This window comes from Paroedura picta, chromosome 7 (assembly GCF_049243985.1).
Source record: "Paroedura picta isolate Pp20150507F chromosome 7, Ppicta_v3.0, whole genome shotgun sequence".
In the NCBI taxonomy this organism is placed as follows: Eukaryota; Metazoa; Chordata; class Lepidosauria; order Squamata; family Gekkonidae; genus Paroedura; species Paroedura picta.
In genome coordinates, this window is record NC_135375.1 from 42,430,996 (window position 1) to 42,442,293 (window position 11,298).

An 11,298-nucleotide genomic window follows, 5' to 3' on the forward strand; every position below is an offset into this window, starting at 1 on the left:
GGCGGAGGGAGGGGAAGGAGGCGGCTCGGCCCGCCCTTCGCAGCGAGCTGCAGGGGTTGCACTGAGGAACGCTCGCTAGAGCCAGGCGCCCGCCGCAGGATCAGGAGGCTTTCATTCACACACCCTTTCTCTCTCTCTCTCTCTCTCACACACACACACACACTCGTTGTGCTGGCGAAGGGAAGTGCGCTGCAACCCTGAGATTAGGGTTACCAATCTTCAGGTGGGGCCTGGAGGTCTGGAATCAGTTGATCTGCAAATTACAGAGATCAATTTCCCTGGAGGAAAGGGAAACTTTGGTGGCAGACTCTGTGGTATCCTATCCCCAGGGGTTCCTTCCAAACAAAAACTCCACCCTGCTCTGACACTGCCCCTAAAGCTCCAGGAATTTCCCAGGCTGGTGTTGGCAACTGTACCTATTCATTTGTTTTTTTTACTTCATCTGTACCCTGCCTTTCCCACCAAAGCAGCATATGTTGTTATCTATTTTATCCTGGAAACAACCCTGTGTGGCAGGTCAGGCTGAGACAATAATAGCAGGCCAAGGTCCCCCAGCAAGCTTCCATGGCACAAAACTAGGATTTGAATCCCGGTCCAGCCTGCTTAATGACTACACCACACCGGCTAAATCCAGCAAAGGGAGGGTCCAAGTCACTGGCAAGGAGGAAAAGGGCACTTTGAAGCAGCCTGGGATGCTTCCTGCCACGTAATTAAGGGCAGGATATGTCTATGCCAAAGTATTCTGCACATGCTCAAGCCACTACCCTCCTAAAGTGGTGAGGGAGGGTGGAGGAATTGCTTCCTAGCTTTCCCTGGTCAAAGGTCACTTATTCTGTCTGCCACCAGCAAGTCAGGCAGGTGAAATCCACTAAGCTACTTAAGAGTGACCAGGTGCAGAGGTGGGCAGGACTCTTTTGGGGCACATGCAGCTTTTTCTCCATGCCTCCTATTACAGCTGCTTAATCGGGTACATTCTGTGGCCCTAGCAGAGATTTCACTATTGTGGGCCACAATCCAGTGTGCATCAGATCCAGATCCTGCAGATTTCAGGATGGAGCCTAGGGAGGACAGGGACTTCAGTGGAGTCTGCCCTCCAAAGCATTAATTTTCTCTAAGGGATCTGATCTATACAATCTGGAGATGAGCTGGAATTCCAGGGGTTCCCCAGATCTCACCTGCAGGGTGGCATCCCTAGCATCAGCCCAGCAATACTATTGCAGGAAAATAGCAGATGTTACCCTGTTCTTTGATGTTTAAAAAACACATGCTCACCTAGAGCCTTCCCTCTAGCAGCGTAATTTATCAGAAAGAGCAATAGTAGAAGACAGTCTTCTGCAAACATATAGAATTCTGCACTTGTAGTTCATACAGATACATGACTAATCACCCTACCAGTTTTTACACAGTTTGGTACCTTCCATCATATTCCAGAAAAAGGTGAGGGACATTCTGTTTTTGTTTTTCCCCTCTACAGTTGCCTCGGAGCCACATTTATTTGGATAAGAAGCCCCCCAAACCTTTCACTGTCCTGCCCATTCTTTGTATTAACCAAATAGCAGCATTATCTAATAACGCTCCCCCCCCCCCAAAAAAAATCCAGGTGCCCTGAAAGAGTTCAGAGCCCTTCCGAGATAACGCAATTATGCAGAGATGCTGCTGGGAAGCCTCCAGATCCCAGACTCCTGTATGATACTTTAACATTGTTAATGATAATTCTCCACTCTGTAATAGTAGGTCATTGCTATGGTTACTCTACAATGGTGCAACACTTTGCTTTCCCCTTCAGCTATTCGCTGAGACCTGGTAACCACATTTGTTGCCTAGCAACAGTTTTGTGAGAGTATCACAATCTGGGAGTTACAACAATAAAGGACATGATGGCCCTGGCCTACCCTGAAGGAGAGCTTGCCTGACGGGTGGTTGGGTATCTCTGGGACAGGAAAGAGATGCACACGTGCGCGCATACAAGCACACAAAACATATCCTGAGTCCCTGATGGATCGCAGCGCTGATGTGCTATCAGCATACAATAGCAGAGCTGCTCCCATACAAAACCGACTTTCTTATGGCCCCCACAAAGAGATTCCCCCTCCAGAGGCAACCACCATACAAAAGACCCTTCTACAGTTCATATGCCTGTTTCAGCAGAGAAGTACTTTTCAAATTCACTTTGTGCTTATGGCCCCTATGCCCTTTGCAAACTTAGGACAGGTCACTTGAAACTACATTTTTTACATGAGACAATCGCCTGTAAGCACCTTTTACACAAAGAGTTTGCATCGCAGCAAACTGTCCCGAAGGCCTTCCGTGAGAGCTCAGAGGACTCACTGTCACACAAGGAACGTGACACATCCTGCTTTTGCAAAGACACCTCGGCTGCCCACACATCTTACATGCCAACACACAGTGCACCTTTCTGGTATACAGACTATGAGTAGAAAGGCAGTCAAGCACCCAACATGCTGTCCTTTAAAACAGCCACAACAACACATTTTTCATCTCTCCCAGCTTTTGATTCCATTTAAACAGACAGCATCAATAATCAATGATCTCCATCCAGAAATCTGCTTCATGTACTAATCTGTTCTGCACATCTGCATAGTGGGACAAACACTCCCCACACTTTTCCCACTGACAGCACAAATACATTTCCCCTTCTAGTTGCTACAGATCTCTTAATCGCTCTTGCCCCATACAAACACATTCACTTGCAAATACAGGCCTATGCGCATACTGAGTTACTCGCAGAGAGAGTTGGATGCTCTATTATTTATTCGATTCATTTTCCTTGGTGAACAGCCATCTTCTAGCTACACATGACAAGAAAATAAGCGAGAGAAGCTATGTGCTAATTGTGCTCTTCGTCTTTTCCCCTTCACTGTATAACCTACACTTTGCCTCAGGAGAGATCATACTCACTCTAGCTTGTGTTACCGAGACTATGATCAACTTGTTAAGATTTCCTGCAGCAATCCTCTTACGCCACCCTCTCCAAAACCAATTCAGGCTTTTGAATCTAGAGGGACCTGATGATTCAATGGGCTAAAGCAATTTGAAATCCCTCTCCTCATTGTCTCTTACTAGTAACAATCTCACCGATGGATGAACAATTTCCCTTGTGGTAAAATCACTTCAACGGCTTTTTACTTTCCACAATTATGATGATCTTGTTGCTTGACTCAGATTGCTATGAAATCCTAGCACTCTTATCTTGGCAAGGATAAATGCTGCCCCTCCATATTGTCTACTCAGAGACATTCACAGTCAACTGTCAAGGGGAAAAATAGTGCTGTATTTTGCAGCATATAAAGATTATGGCCACCATCTGTGGATAGGTCCAATTGAACCCTTCTTATGTAACCACTTCACCAAATGGAAAGAGGTAAAGAGTCTAGAGGTGGCTCTAAACTGCAGTAGGATGACATGGCCATAGGACGATTGTTAGGTCGGTGGGTTGATTACACACACAATAAAATCAGAGTCCAGTAGCATCTTTAAGACCAACAAAGATTTATTCAGGGCATGAGCACTCATCATCAGAGAGTGAGAGAAAGAGAGAAGGAAAAATCTAGCTAAATCAGATAAAATACTTTGGGTAGGAATATGATAAATAAACACAGATCCCACAAATGGCCAGTTGCATATCCATGGAGTCCAGCCCCCTTCCCAACAGGTCCCAGCCTGAATGGAAGCTAGCAGCAATCCTGCTTTCCTTTCTCTTAACACCATGTAGCTGCCCGTTGCACTCTGCTACCAAAAACTGGGGGGTAGCATGCATGCACACACTTGAATTTCTACCAGTTTTAGTTGTATGAGGGGATGCTGGTTTTATAACCTCCATTCAGACTTTTCTGCATCAGAGGGGTCCCCCACAGATGCCAGAATTCCCTTGGACTGTGTACCAAGGCTTGTTTTGCCACCCGGTACATCTATGTGCAGCATACTCATTTTACTTGTAGGGGGAGTAATGTAAAATTAAGAAGACACTGGACTTTGCTGCACATTTCTAGGGACCATGACGGAACCAACTAAGGCAACATCTAATTAGCATCCCAATTACTGGCTATAGATTCCTATAGAGCAGCTTCATGAAACATTTGTTGGTTGGGGAAGAAAGTAGTAGATATCTGTGATCAAAGACAGTGATTACAATTTAGTGAGAGTAACTAAAAAGCACTCTTTGCCAAGAGGCAGAATTGCTTGGAGAGAAGAAAATATGGAATATCTGAAATGAGTGAATAAAAACTCTTTAAATTTAATGCAAATTTACCAAGAAATGTATAAAATAACAACCCAACAGCTTCCAAAAATAAAACATAGGGGACTTAATCAGAGGACTATGATGTAATGCGCAAGTGTATTAAAATCAGTGAGTGGGAAAAAGCTGGAATATCCTTGAGCCCTCCCCCCCCCAATTGCACCAGAAGCATGAATAGAAGGAGCACATGCAGTTTCACAAGAGAGTGTTCCAAGACCTGAGGATAGAAAACAGCAGCTTGGGGGGGGGGGGGCGGGGAGTGAGGTAGCCAGTTTAAAAATGGGAAGTGATATTTAGGCAAGCAATTTAAAGAGGAAAGTGGGAAGAATGCAAAACAGTTCCATATTCATCAAAGGTATTTGTGGGAGTTGCAAGGCTTTTTAATATGAAAGGAAAATAAATAATAAAGGCAAAATGGATCCATTAATGAATAAGATGAAATAGATTATTCATCTAAAAGATGGTATACAGTTTTAATATCAGTCTAATGACAAAGAAAGGTAGTACTGACAAACAATGAAGACCTTTTCAATATTGCTGTTGAATTAGGGGGGAAAACAGATGAGGGAATACTTAGAAAAATTTAATATACAAATCAGCAGGTCTGGATGACAAGCATTACAGAGTCATGAGGGAATTAGTTAATGAATTTGCTGAACTACTGGCAATTATTTCCGAAAACTCATGCGGAATCAGGAAGATACCACAGCACTGGTGTGGGTGGGAAACAACTATTGTAATACTTCAAAGAGAGAAAGGGAGGGAGAGAAATCATTGTGTAGTAAATTTTAACTCCTGGGGAAAAAATAGTGCCATCTTAAAAAAAAATACACTTACAGCTGCAGAATAATGAGAAACTTAGAAATAATCTCAAGCAGATCTGTCAATAATAATTGTGTTAAACACACTCATTCTGACTAAATAACAAAAGACAAGTAAAGGGTTATCCAATCACACACTTTTCCTGGTGTAAGAAAGGCTGGGCTGAAGTTGCAGACAAAGAACTGCTGCTTGTATTAAACTAAGAGACCACAGAGGTTCTGTTACCTGCCTTTTGTCTTAAGGCAGAGCTAACAAGCTCTTGCTCTCAAAGCAAACTAAGAGATTGCCAGAGGCAGGGACAGTATTTCCAGGACTGTAAAGTCATAGCCAGTGATCCTGATCCATAGGACCTAACATGGAGCAGTGGGATGCATAAAAGGACACATCTCTGCCTGTGATAGTTTGATGGCACTGATCAACCTGTGTGAGGGAGGAAGAGAGGGCTTAAAATTGTCCCCTCACCCTTGTGGGTGTTGTTGTTTTTCTCCCCAGAGTGCTGCAAATGGCACAGCAGCACATTCGACTCTGTTTACTGAACAGGTGTGTGCGGGGGTGATCACACTACACTTCTTTGTATCTGAGTGGCCCAATTCAGAAAATGATATAATGACTGCTCATGCTGAATTGGACAAGTGATCCCCCCCCCACCCGGTAGATGAACTAGGCCCTGTATAACATCTTTCAAATGTCTTCTCAGCAATAAGCAGTACTGGGGATTAGCTGCATCACAACTGATTATCCTAAGTTTTGCTGTGCTGCCAAATAGGTTTGTACTAATTGTTGTTATCAGTGCAATGAAACTCACTCTGAGATGGCACCACCAACACACACACAGAAGCCAGTGTACAAGTTTAGGGCCAGGATTTCAGAAACCAGTAGATGTCTAAATTGAGATCAGTGGGAACTATTTCCACAGGCCTGGGGTTCTACCAGAAATAATGGATATTTCAAAATAGTAATGTATGTATTAGTCTCACATTTTAAAGCATCATAATCCAGAAGCATAAATTCCACATTAATTCATTAAATTAATTAGCAAATGATATATCAATTGAAAGGTAAGGCAAACATTAATAAGGATGGAGAAATTATACTGAGATAAATTAGAAACCGTGAAGTGTAATTTGGTGCTGTATTTCCATTAATAGTGATCAAAAACATGTGCAGTATGCACTAATTAGCCAATCTTCTTGAAATAATATTTATACAGCTATTGTGGATATCTTTCTTAAACCAAGGGAAAAAGAAAATCAACATTTGGGGGGGGAGGGGAGTTTACTTTTTAATTATATTTTTATTTTTTGAATAAACTCCTTGAACTGCAAATCCTAAATTTGCAAAGTTTACAGCTTATTTGAGTCCAGGAGCAGAATTTAGAACCTTTATAATTTACACATACAGTTTCTAGCTGTGTAGGTCAGAGACTCCCTCCTTGGGTATCTTCCTGCTGTTTGGGTCAAAAAAACCCTTCCATGGAGTTTACAAGCTATGCAGAACAATAAATTCTTCCTGTGGAGTGTACAAGATGTGTAAAACAACGGTTTCCTCTGCTGTACTGAAGTAAAGCAATTTCAGTATACATCTACATCTGTAGGATGATACATTTCATCTTAAATATTTATCACAGTGGCAACTTTGCAGCCCGTTTGGTCAGATTCTGAGGAGACCATGCATTTCAGAAGACTTTTATGACCATAATCTAAATCCAGTTTGGTTGCTTGTACCTTTTTTTGCAAGACAAACCTTCTTGGTGCCATTGATTTTTGGAAGAAAATGTTCTCATTCAGAATATTCTCTTGGTGTCATCACAAGGGTGACATACATCATTTTTGGGGGGCAGGGGGATATATTTTGATAACTTGATCATCCATACAGACTTGGTAAGAAGGGGATTACAAGTTTTGAGAATATTAATTTTTGTAGAAGCAGCAGAGGTTTGTGACACAGAGAAACTTGCAGGCATGCACATTCCCACCTCTCTTTCCCCTCAAAATCCATTCATTTTGCAAAGTCTCTGTTTTATGTTTACAAGAAGACAGAAGTCTCCTCTTGAGACTTTATTGGGTTCAGCTGTGAGCAGCCCTGTCAAGAGCCCAAATAGATTTCTGTATACTGATTAACATTCCAAGGAAACTATTTCAGAGTTTGATGCCTGTAATATTGAAAGCCTTTCAAGCATTCTGATTTCAAATGTGAAGTCCATGATAATTGTCCAGCCAACGTGCTTTAGCCTAATTAATTAGTCTTGCCTTTTCTATTACGTTCCTCTCAGTTTGTTTTTTTCTAATTGGAATGGATAAAGATTTTAAAATATCTTTCCATGGCAAATTCTGCATTTCATAATCTTGACTGCTGTCCTTTACACCTGTTCTGCCTTGAATCAATCCTTTGTAACACAGCTGACTGACTCTGGATACACTTCCTGGAGTAACCATGAGGTGGCTGTCCGTAACCTCTAGCTATGTCTTTTATCCACCACACTCCAACAACTGCTTGGGAATCCAGGGAGGCCAGTGGCTGGAGATTACTGCTGAACACCAGAAATGTGCTGAGAGTAGTCACGTGGGTCACACATATTACCTTTTTTATTCCCATGTGCTAAAGAAGCAAAAGGCACAGGGAAAAGGAGGGAGGAGGGTATTTGTGGGGAAATTGAGAAAAACTAGTCTTTGGGTGAAACTCTTTTAGAATGCTCAGTAAAATGCTTTTAAGAATGCAGTAAAATGCATTTAAATATGTTTTTAATTACACTTTATTACTTCCATTTCTGGTAACTATGCAATACCTATGCAAGGCAATCTATTAGATAATTACTATTTTTGTAATCCTTCTAATCCTCTGACCTGTCTCTGATTCCTTCATCTTCTGCAGCAGGTAAATAACAGGTCTATATTTAGAGTCTAGTGGCACCTTTAAGACCAACAAAGATTTATTCAAGGCGTGAGCTTTCTTAGAAAGACATACATCGGATCAGCAAACAAGGTAACATGAAAGAGAAGATCCAGGCAAACCTCCAGCTTTTGAAAGATCTTGGAGATTAAAAGATTATAAGTAATGGATCGTATATTTCTTATAAACTACTGTGTGGCAAATGCAACTTTTTCATTTTAATAATTATAAATATCTGTGATAGTATATCAATAATAAATCAAACCCCCTGATTTAACTATCTCTTAAATATTTTAATTGCATCTTTTTGCATTTCAATTTCTGCTCATCTTTTTCTTACTGTATTCACAGATCGTTTTTCTCTGTTGTATTTTGGTCACTGGATGGAACAGTTTACCTGTTGAAATTTGAAGAGTTCTCTCATCCCACAGGTTCAGGAGAGATTTCAAGTGAGCCTCATTTTTTGGGGGGGGGAGGGGGCTTTGCCGGATATTGTTGGTGCTGTAACTTCATGAAGCTGTGTAGGAAGGCTGAGAAGTATAATTTATTATACAATAACAATTTATGTCATTTTACTGCAGTCTTTGTTGCCATTTTCTTAACCATCTTAAATGCGGGATATAGATTTTAAATAGTATAAATAAGTACATCCTCATGAACTGATTCTAGTTTGGAGAAAGAAACTAGTAGTATTTTAAAGGACATAAGTTTACATGAAGTATAAGGGCTGGGCTAGTGATATGGCTAACCTCACACTATATAGTGTGAGATCATATAATACTGAACTAAATATTATTACTAAGTTTATTCAATATCTAGATTTATTATCTATTCGGCTGCAGGCAGATTCTATTTTTTTCCCAGAGAGTAAGAAGCAATTCGAAGGAGGGATTGTTTCTGGAGGTGTGAATATAAATCCCACAAATAATTTTAATAAACAGGTGTCATATGTTTCTGTATTGTTCCTATATCTTGTTAATGTTGAATGTATGCAGCAGGGAATGAAGAAATCCCTTTTACTACAAAGTTGATGGCTTCTATTTTTCGGTGCCTATTTTAATCTCCTGTTCTTCCAGTTGGTAAAAACTATAATACACTAAGTAGCTCCATTTTTAGCAACAATATTTGCCATTATTGTCTGAATATTTATTCCTTTAGATTTTGCAATATATCAAACAGTCCTATCTCATGTGCTTTTTGGAGCAAGCGGAATAGTGGTTTAGAGCAGTGGTCCCCAACCTTTTTATCACCGGGGACCACCCAAGGCTTGACAATTTTACTGAGGCCCGGTGGAGGGGGGGTAGTTTACTCCTCTACTCTCAACCACTGCCCTAACGCTCTCTGATCACTATGGTAATGTTTAAACATCCCTTCAAAATAAGATACAGACACGCAACAACAATGAACATAAGGAACATTTTATTTAACATAAGGAACATAAGGAAATTTTAACTCATGACAATGACAAATCAATGGGAACCCTGAGCTTGTTTCTCTGCAACGAGATAGTCCCATCTGGGAGTGATGGGAGACAATGACACCCAAAGTGTGTTGTAAAGGACCAGGGGGGTGAAGTAAAGGGCTGGGGGGGGAGAAGGCGTCCTTTGCGGCCCACCTCCAATTAGTCTGCGGACCACCTGTGGTCCGCGGCCCACAGGTTGGGAATCGCTAGTTTAGAGTGTTGGATAAGTATCTGAGAGATGCAGATTCAAATTCCTGCCTGGGCCATGGAGACTTGCTGGATAACCTTAGATTAGTCACACTTAGGGTTGTGCACGGCGGCCTCCAAATCGGCTGTTCCAGGCCAATGCAGTCAGCACTGCGCCGCGAGGGGGGGAGAGGGGAGGCATGGGTGCCAGTGTGTAACGCGGTGCACATACACTCTGCGCCTGCGTGTGTGCGCCAAGTTACGCACCAGTGCCCGTGCCTCCCCCCCCTGCAGTGCGTTGCAGCGTTGGCTGCATTGGCCTGGAATGGCCGATTTGGACGCCGCCGCACACAACTCCAGCACACTCTTTCAGCCTAACCAATCTCACTGGGTTGTTGTGGGGATAAAATGGAGGAGAGAAGAACAACGGAAAAGGAAAACTTTGGGACCCCTTTGGGGAGAAAGCTGGGGAACAACTACATTAATAAATACATTGTTAAAATAATATTTAGAGCTGCCATTTCAAACTCTCCCTGAAGTTTTGTGTAGTATAGCTTTCTGTGCAAATACAAGGGCAAATCTTGGCCCTCACAATGGAGAGGGGGTGTGAGAGGGTGTAAAAGTGCATAGATAGATAGATAGATAGATAGATAGATAGATAGATAGATAGATAGATAGATAGATAGATAGATAGATAGATAGATAGATAGATAGATAGATAGACTAATGATACCCCAGTATTACATCAGCATCAAATGCTTCATTCTTGTCATGTCTGTATAGATTTATAAGCAATGCACTTGTTCCCATTTCCGTATTGTTGTACACCCGGCAAAGGGCAAGGTATCATATTTGTCCCACATTTCTTTGAAATGCTTTCACACAGAGCTGCAACATGAAGATCCACATTGTACCTTTTCATTCTCCAGATGCAGCCGAAAACTAAAAGACAGCTGTGGGTTTTCCTTTCCTTCCATCCCTGGTTCAATTATTTGGCCCTTCCCGAGGCAGCATTCAGGATTCTGTTCTTTATGACAAGTATGTGTAGGAGAGAATAGCCACAGCTTTGTCTTCTCTCACAGCACTGGGGAATTTAAAGGTACTGTTACCATTTCCCCACATTAGCATTCATAAAGAATGGACTCCGGGGAATGGTAGAGGACAGGAAGGCCTGGAGGATCATTGTCGATGGGGTTACGATGGTTCGGACACGACTTTGTAACTAACAACAACAATAACAAAAGTATGGAGCAATGCAAAACTTCCAGCATGATATTTGGTCTCCCCAAGAGTAAATACAAAGTTCATGCCCTCTTACCCTGTGGTTTCCAAATCCTCCTTTACAGCCATGTATTTCTTCCTCCAGTTTTCTTCCTCACAGTTTTCCAGTGAGTAATTCTTGGATTCGAATTTGGTTTTCTGCTGTGCTGCCATTTTTGTCCTCAGTGTCACATGCTCACTACCCTCTGGTTGTCCCCTGAGCAATCTGGTGTTTTGTTCTAAGTGTTGATTGTGTTATGGCACATTTCCCCCCCATTATACTAAAGCAGTGTTATACCATGGGACAAAATGGGTAACAAGGTTTCTCCGTGCAATCCCCCATTTTTTTTTTGTGGGTAGGTTTTGATGCCACCTACTTTTATTGTTCTCTCTTTTTTAATGTTATGATGTTATGCAAAAA

The 11,298-nt window shown here is 41.8% G+C and overlaps 1 protein-coding gene and 1 long non-coding RNA gene across 6 annotated transcripts in view; one reads left to right on the top strand and one right to left on the bottom strand.

Annotated features, from left to right (window-relative positions):
* The window catches only part of LOC143842450 (uncharacterized), a 32,735-nt gene that overhangs the window by 20,734 nt on the left and 703 nt on the right, over positions 1-11,298 (top strand). The window contains exon 2 of the long non-coding RNA XR_013233124.1: positions 8,321-8,418. This is a non-coding gene — a long non-coding RNA (uncharacterized LOC143842450). The remainder of the gene's footprint in view (positions 1-8,320; positions 8,419-11,298) is intronic.
* Positions 1-11,298, bottom strand: part of ARB2A (ARB2 cotranscriptional regulator A) — a 269,563-nt gene that overhangs the window by 2,586 nt on the left and 255,679 nt on the right. The window lies entirely within an intron of this gene.